Below are 9,109 nucleotides of genomic sequence, written 5' to 3'. Positions count from 1 at the left end.
CACCAAGGGTGACAAATTGACTGCACCCAACTATGATATGTGGCATCGAAAGATTCAATATTTTCTCAATGAACAAAACTCTTTTGATTATTTGACCAATGTCATAGACAAACCCGCTGAGGGTGTTACACCCGTGCCCTAATCCGGTCTAATTTGAACTGTTGTGACAGGAAGATCGGAGATCGAAAGTATGACCAGATTTTGGCTCACAATTGTGCATTATCGAAGGGGTAGAGATGACCCCACATGTTCGTGCATTGCATTCCTATCTAACTGGAGGGAATTCATACATCCCGATTCCAGACGGTAAGTGACCCGACTCCCCACACTTGAATTCTGGCATGCATCAAAATTACCGAAAGATTACGAGCAAGGCCGAAGGCAGCTAACCATGCAAGGCCAACTGGAGGGTAGCAAGCAGACCATAGGAAATAAGTCACCGGAAGCAGCCTGGGCCTGGATCTGGTGCCTATTTTCGATGGGTTAACAGGCTACTATCAGGGTTTCGATGCCTGTGGGTCCCGCCACTCGCATCGTAAATGGTTTTGGATGATCCCAAATCATTCTCCACACCTTCCTCGTGACGTGAGCACTTTACAGACCTAAATAGTTGGGTTCTCGTGCCCTGAAATTCATTTTAACCCGATTGGTCCAAAAGGGGTCCAACCCAAACAGACCCTAAGGTACACTTAAGTTATAAGTTGGGAAATGAGGATAATCCTCATTTCCCTTGTGCACAATGTAGGAGAGGAGAGAAAGTGGAGAGGAAGGAAGAAGAAGAAGGTTGGAGGCCTACCTTAGTGCCAGTTGTCGCCTTGTTGTCGAAATCATTGCCGGAGGTAAGTACAACCTCCCATACAACTCTCTCCCATCATTTCAAACTAAGTAGGGCTAGGGTTGGATGGGATTTTAGTGTACAAACTCTACTGGGGTTGGGGAATGCGTGTTACACCTCCTTGATGCCGTTGCCAAGCTCAAACCAAGCCCAGTGAGCTTCGGCAACAAGAAACACCAAATGGCCACTTAGGGTTTTGATTGTTCAATCGACGTATCTCCAAAATGGCTCAATGGAATTGGGATTTTTTTAGCTTCAAATGACACTAGGGACATCCCTTACAAACTCCATGGAATAAATCCCGACGATCAGGCCCGAGCCAGAAAGCCCCAATTCAAGTGGGACCTTTTTGTATTACCACCAGAAATATGGCACAGGAAACACTGTAGCTGTTTTCGATGGGTTGTTTCCGGTGGACAAATGAGCCTTAAGTGCCCTCTGTCTTCTCCACCGGAAACAGGACTGATATTTTTGATGGAAATGCCCTGTTTTCGGTGACAATACTATCACTTAGGGACAATGTCTGTACCCTTTGGGTGTGACTTGTGCGGGTCCCTCCTGATGTTCCTGACATATACTGATGTACGATTCCCTTTGTGTCTAGGATAGTCACGCGCAAGTGCCCCGAAGCCGAAATTGATTTGATCGATCGATAGTGGTACTTGAACTCGAACACACCCGATCGTAAACCAGGTGAGGGATGGACTGTGTTTATTTATGGGATGTTTATTATTATTAAATTTCTCACATGCTTAGAATTATATGTTTAATTGTCATGAGAAACTGGACCACCACTTTGTGGTCATTAGTTTTACAAGGTATGGCCTCTATCCATTTAGAAACATAATCAACGGCCAAAAGTATGTACACATTCCCAAAAGAATTAGGGAATGGTCCCATAAAATCGATGCCCCATACATCAAAGATCTCAACTACCAAAATAGGGTTGAGGGGCATCATGTTCCTTTTATTGATACGGCCAAAAGACTGGCCGGCAGGGCAAGCCTTGCAAAAATCAAAAGCATCTCTAAAAAGAGTGGGCCAATAAAATCCGCATTGGAGAACCTTTGCGGCAGTCTTCTTAGGTACAAAGTGTCCACCACATGCATGATCATGACAAAAAGAGAGAATAGAATGTTGCTCATGATCAGGAACACATCGTCGGATAATCTGATCCGGACATATCTTAAACAAATAAGGATCATCCCAGAAAAAGTGTTTAACTTGGGAATGAAACCTATACTTATCTTGAGTGGACCAGTGATCCGGAGTCACACCTGAAACTAAGAAGTTGACAATGTCAGCAAACCATGGTTTACTAGACATTGCAAATAATTGTTCATCTGGAAAGTTCTCGTTGACTGGAGAATCAACAGTCAAGGAATTGGGAAGCCGGGATAAATGGTCTGCAACTAGGTTTTCAACTCCTTTCTTATCCCTAATTTCTAAATCAAACTCTTGCAAAAGTAAAACCCACCTAATGAGACGGGCTTTGGCATCCTTCTTCTGAACTAGGTATCTGAGGGCAGAATGATCAGTATACACCACCACATGTGATCCAACTAAATAAGACCGAAACTTTTCTAATGCAAACACAACAGCTAAAAATTCTTTTTCAGTGGTTGTATAATTGAGTTGTGCATCATTTAAGGTCCTACTATCATAGTAAATGACAGTGGGTAACTTATTAATCCTTTGACCTAAAACTGCTCCTATGGCAAAATCTGAAGCATCACACATCAGTTCAAAAGGTTCAGTCCAAACAGGTGGTTGAACAATGGGTGCATTGGTCAACTCCTTCTTAAGTTGCTTGAAGGATTCTGGGCACTCTTTGGAAAACTCAAAAGTCTGATCTTTGACAAGTAATGAGGTGAGAGGTCGGGCTAACTGACTAAAGTTCTTAATAAACCTTCTGTAGAAGCCTGCATGCCCTAGAAAAGACCGAACATCCTTAACAGATTGAGGAGGTGGTAAATTATCAATTAAATCCACTTTGGCTCTATCTACCTTAATTCCCTCCTTGGATATTACATGGCCTAAAACAATACCAGATTTAACCATAAATGACATTTCTCCCAATTCAAAACCAAATTCTTAGATATGCACCTTTTCAAAACTAGGGAAAGATGATGAAGACATTCAGAATAGGAATTCCCATGAATTGAAAAGTCATCCATAAATACTTCTAAGAATTTTTCGACCATGTCAGAAAAAATGCTCATCATGCATCGTTGGAACGTAGCAGGGGCATTGCAAAGCCCAAAGGGCATACGCCTATAAGCAAATGTTCCATATGGGCATGTAAAAGTGGTCTTATGTTGGTCCTCTAAAGCAATTGGGATTTGGTTATAGCCGGAATATCCATCAAGAAAGCAATAGTATTCATGTCCAGCTAACCTCTCTAACATCTGGTCAATGAATGGCAATGGGAAGTGGTCCTTCCAGGTTGCCGCATTTAACTTCCTGTAATCAATGCACACACGCCATCCTGTTTGGACACGGGTAGGGATCAACTCATTATTGGCATTAGGAACTACAGTCACACCAGACTTCTTAGGCACTACGTGAACTGGGCTTACCCATTGGCTGTCAGAAATAGGATAAATTATTCCATGATCCAAGCACTTTAGGATCTCTTTCTTTATGGCTTCCATCATCACTGGGTTAGCTCTTCTTTGGGGTTCCGTGGATGGTTTGGAATCCTCCATAAGATGTATATGATGTTGCACAATAGAAGGGCTTATACCCTTGATATCAGCCATGGTCCAACCTAGGGCTTCCTTATTATCTTTTAACACTTTAAGTAACTCCTCTTCCTGGCTAGAAGTCAAATTTGAAGAAATTATTACAGGAAGAGTCTGATTAGGCCCTAGGAAAGCATATCTCAAATTAGATGGCAACTCCTTAAGATCTAGCTTAGGGGGCTCAACTATGGAAGGTTTGGGAATGGAATTGGAAAGGGGTCCTAAGGGCTCCACAAGTGTGTGAAGACTCAAGACTTCAGAAAAGAAATTTTCACTATCATCATCCAACTCATCCATACACTCTTGGAATTCTGAATCAAAATCAATATCAAAGTTGGTAACTAAATCATCAGAAAAATCCAAAAAATCCTCAAGCATATTGATCTCTTCTTCCATATGTGGTTGCTTGCCAATCCTAAACATGTTAAACTCAACAGTTTGATTACCAAAAGATAATCTTAGGAAACCATTCCGGCAATTGATTAATGCATTACTGGTAGCCAAGAATGGTCTTCCTAGAATTATTGGGATCTCATCCTTGGTTGAGAAGGGCTTAGTATCTAACACAATGAAATCAACAGGGAAAATAAATTCTCCCACCTTTAGTAAGACATCCTCAACCATCCCTTTAGGAATCTTAACAGACCTATCTGCCAACTGAAGAGTAGTTCCAGTGGCTTTCAATTCTCCCAATCTTAGTTGCTTGTACACATGGTAAGGTAAAAGATTCACACTTGCGCCAAGGTCAAGTAAGGCATGCTCAATATAGGTGTTGCCTATGACACAAGATATTGTAGGGCTCCCTGGATCCTTATACTTGGCTGCTATAGGCTGAGTAATTATGGAACTAATGTTACCTGCCAAGAACGCCTTTTTGGGCACACTAGTGATACGTTTGTGAGTACACAAATCTTTCAGTACCTTTGCATAGGCGGGGATTTGGGATATGGCATCCAAAAGAGGGATGTTTACTTCTACCTTTTTGAAGACTTCTAAAATTGTCCATGGAAGCAGTCTTCTTTTTGTTTACCAAGCGATTAGGAAATGGGACAGGATGAACATAAGGACTGTTAGGGATTTGCCCCTGTTCAGAAGAATCATTTTTGGTTTCCTCAACCAAATCATCTTTAGTTTCAGAAAAATCTTTAGGTTCATCAGACGAACCTGGAACAAGAGGCACACTTGTGTCCTCAACTGAAGGAGAGTTAACAGGAGTAATAGATGGAGAAGATTTAGGAACGCTCTGTAGGTACTCTCTACCACTCCTAAGGGCATAAACAACATTACAGTGGTTAGAGGGCCCTTGTTGAGTCTGACCTTGTACTATATTCAGTGGTGCATTAGTTGGTCCTTGTAAACTAACAGGCTGATGATGCCTAGGGTTAGGCTCTGGTTGACTGGGTAAAGTTTCCTTCTCCCTCTCACGCATAATTGAGACAACTTGGGTAAGTTATCTCGTAAGATTTTGATGGCTTGTCATGAGAAGGGCCATATTTTTTTTCAAGTCACTAATTCTACTTGCCTCTCCAGTGTTAGTAAACCCAGGGGGTTGCTGATAAGATGATAGGAGAGGGGCCCTAGGAAAACTCGCCTGAGGTCCTACATTTGACCTAGGAAAAGTATTTTGGGAAAAAGATTATTGTGCAAAGGGAGGCCTTTGGGGTCCAGGTTGACCTTGATTATAGAAATTGGAAGGTCCTGCTTGGTTGCCCTGATTCCAAGAGAAATTTGGGTGATTTCTCCATCCTGGATTGTATGTGTTACTATATGGATTATTCTGGTATAAGGCATTAACACTATCATTAGAAGTGCCCCCAGAGGTGTTGGGGCATTCTTCCATGACATGTCCAGGGGATTGGCACCAAGCACAAATCTTAACCAAATTGACTGATGATGGCTCTCTTGGAATAATAGCCTCAATCCTCTTGATTAGGCTATCCAAATGGGCTTCCTTGGCTACTATCCCATCCACAAAATATCCTTTTTCTTCTATGATTCTTTCACTCTCTTGGGTTGATTCCCACTCACGGGTTTTGTCAGTTAAGTCAAGTAAGAATTCCCATGCATTTCCTTCATCTGTAAAGGATGTGAATCCCTCAGGACACATAGATTCTATCATTTGTTTAGTTGGATAATCAATACCCTCATAAATTATTTGACATAAATGCCATAGGTCTAGGCCATGGTGAGGGGCATTCTTAGAGTAGATCCTTGAATCTCTCCATAAGTTTGGAAAATGACTCACTAGACTTTTGCCTAAACTGAAGGATATCACTTCTAAGCTTATTAGTCTCGTGAGTTGAGAAAAACTTCTTAAGGAAGACAACTGTGGACTATTCCCATGAAGTTATGGAATTTGTGGGTAATCCATACAACCACTTCTTAGCCTAGTCTTTCAATGCAAAAGTGATAAACCTAAGCTTAACAGCATCATCAGAAAGCTGTTGGATCTTAATTAGAACACATACCTCTTTAAATTCCCTTAGAAATAGGTATGCATCCTCAGAGGTCAACTCATGGAAGTGGGGCAACATAGTGATGTATTGAGATTTGAGTTTAAAATTATTGCCCTAGGCTTGTGGTAGAACTATACAGGAAGGTTGGGCTGTTCTAGCAGGGTAGAACCTATCTTTCAGAGATTTAGGTGAAGGGTTTTGCTGTTGGTCTCCCATATTGAAGGGTTTTAAAGAGAGCAAATGTATAGGGTCACTACTTGTTGGATCTCTTCTTTCTAACCGATTCTTAGTATTACGTACCCACTTAACACTCATGCAACAGAAAACTACCCACAACTAAAGTAAAGCAAGCACAAAAGAATGGATAGCAAAAATTTATTTTTTTTTTATGATTTTTTTTTTGAATTTTTTTTTTGATTTTTTTGTTTTTTGTTTTTTTTGGAGCTTACCGGCAGGGATCCGGGGTTGCTCAGGTCAATTCCTGAGGTACTGCTACAGGGCGAAACCTGTCTTTATCATACTGTGAGGTATGGCGACCTCCACTGATACAACTATTATTGCAAGTTGTTCTTCTCAGGAATTCAATAAAAAAAATAAAAAATAAAGCAAAGTACTCCAATTTACCAAAAGAAAGTGAAAAATAACATGGAACTGTCTCCCCGGCAACGGCGCCAAAAACTTGTTTGAGATTTAAAATGTAACCGCAAGCGTACGGATCAGTGTAGCTACGGGTCGAACACAGGGAAAGCAGCCACCTTATTTTTTATTTCTTTTAATAATGCGAAAGTGAACTGATTAATGGTTGTGATCTAATTCTAATTACCGTCCTAAAAATAACGTCCTAACCATTCGTCGTCTAAGAATTTAAAGACGCAAGCCACACAATTAAAATTAAATAAATAAATAACTAAAAGTAAACAACCCACGCAATTAAAAAAAAATAATAATAAAGGAAAAAATGCTGAAATAAAAATAAAGTAAAAGAAAGGGGATAAAGCTAGAGAGAGACTCACAAGCAGGTTTCTCTACTTAGCCCGAGGGATGCATCATAATATGAGCTTCCCTACTTGACCAGAGAGTTACTTTTACAAGGGTTTCTCTACTTGGCTTTAGGGAAAGGGAGACAATTAAAATAAAAGCAATAAATTGATGGTTCTATGGCCAGGAGGGGCAAAGCCAACACATACACTTGCCATGAACCTTGGGGGAGAGGGATAGCAATAATGTAACGACTGAAAATAAAAATCCTAAATTAAGAAAGAAAGGGTAGTCAGAAGTAGGAATGAGAGGGGGGAGAGAAGACTACTGAAGGAGCCTACTTACTTGAATCAATGCTTGAACTTGAAAAAAAAATTGCTCCACGGCTCATGATCTTGTCACCTAGATCTAAGCCTAGAACTATAACTTAAAAAATTACAACTCAATTGTATAAATCATAAACATAAAAAGGCTGAATAAAAATAAAAGAGTGCTTGCATTAATTGACATAAAAAAACTATTACAAAAGTGATTAAAGCAAAAATAGAGAAGAACTAAAACCAAAGAGTGAGAGAGGGAGAGAGAGAGCAACTAAAAAAAAACTAGAAGAATAATGAATTGTGTCTCCTCCTCTTACATGAGTTGTATTTATAGGGAATGGAGAGGTAGGGTAACAATTTTCTCTTTCCTAAAAGAGAGAAACCCACAATTGATTGTGAGATCTTTTGAGTCCAAAAGTGCTAAGATGGAGGAGAGAGAAGAGAGAAATAAATTTTGAGAAATTTCCTAAAATTTTTTGCTTATTTTCTTTCCTTTTTTTTTTCTAATTTATTTTTCTTCTTTTTTTCTCTCTCCTAGGGACGATTTTTTTTTCTTCCTTTGTGTGATTTGGACAATCTTTGGTGATGATGTGGAGGAGAGAGAAGATTTGGACAATTTTTGGTTCTCCCATTTTTTTCTCTTTCCTTTTTTTTTCTTCTCTTCTTGCTTCCACGATTTTGCTTTCCTTTTTTTTTTTCTTTTTCTTCTCTTCTTACTTCCACGATTTTGAGTGAAAGGCAGGAAATCTTCAACAAAATCTTCTAAAAAAAACAACCATAAGATTCGAACTTGAGACCTCTTGGTGAGCAAGAGAATTTTGTACACCATAGCTCACCAACTAAGCTAGGTAGTTGTTGTTACCAAAAACAAATCTTTAATCACTTAAAGATGTGGTCCATCGATCCTTGTTGGCATTTGGAGTATTCCTTGTACCTCTGGGACAATTGCAAACGGGCTGGTTCTGCATCTCGGTTCAGTTCTGATCCATTATTCTTTTCTGACCCGAAAAAGAATAATCATTTGTACGGGTGACCAAACAAATGTGTACTTTTAATTGAACACGTCCATCTTGCTCAGAATTTCGTCCTCTTCGCAACCATGGAAAGAAATAGGACCTCTTTACGTGTAAAATTGAAGATATAGCTCCCGATATCCTTAAGGCCTTGAAAATATAAAACCTGCAAAAAGAGAGTAAAACCCAAGGTAGCTCCATTCTAAATATGTAAAATGTATGTTTTACTACCCTAGATTTCACACATAAATGTGCTCATCAAGCATTATGTTGCTCCTCTTCCTGAGTCTTCGTGTTGCCTGTTGGTCCAGATGAGCACAGGGAAGAAGTAAACCAGGAATCTGCAGTTGAGGCCGCCATCCCAAGGAAGGCTAGCGAGTGAAATGGAGTCAAGCTCTCCCCCACCCCTTCTCTTTTTCTTCTATCTTTCTTTGTGGGTGTTGATACGCTGTTTGTAAACAATTTCCTTCTTTTCTCTCTTTTTTATAATCAAGAACCTTTGTACATCTAATTTTTTGGTATTAATGGAAAGAACTTCTTTGTACAACTTTCTTCTTCTCTTTTTTATTCATTCTTTAGTGTCTTCTGGGGGGGTGGAACCCGGTTATCTAGCAACTGTGCCAAAAGCTAGCAGGGACTAATGCTAGAGCTCAGTCTTGTAGGCGCTAAGGTTAGAGCTCGATCTTGTAGGGGCCGAGGTTAGAGCTCGGTCTTGTAGGGGCCAAGGTTAGAGCTCGCTCATGCAGGGGCCAAGGTTAGAACT

General features: G+C 40.1%; 1 non-coding gene across 1 annotated transcript; it reads left to right on the top strand.

Moving 5' to 3' along the window:
- The first annotated feature begins 5,756 nt into the window (after positions 1-5,756).
- Positions 5,757-5,864, top strand: LOC122075034. Its single transcript, XR_006139170.1, has one exon. It is a non-coding gene; the product is annotated as a small nucleolar RNA R71 (small nucleolar RNA).
- The last annotated feature ends 3,245 nt before the right edge of the window (positions 5,865-9,109 follow it).

Source organism: Macadamia integrifolia, chromosome 3 (assembly GCF_013358625.1).
Source record: "Macadamia integrifolia cultivar HAES 741 chromosome 3, SCU_Mint_v3, whole genome shotgun sequence".
NCBI classification, from domain to species: Eukaryota; Viridiplantae; Streptophyta; class Magnoliopsida; order Proteales; family Proteaceae; genus Macadamia; species Macadamia integrifolia.
Note: the sequence above shows the minus strand (reverse complement) of the source record. Positions and strands in the feature narration are given on the sequence as shown.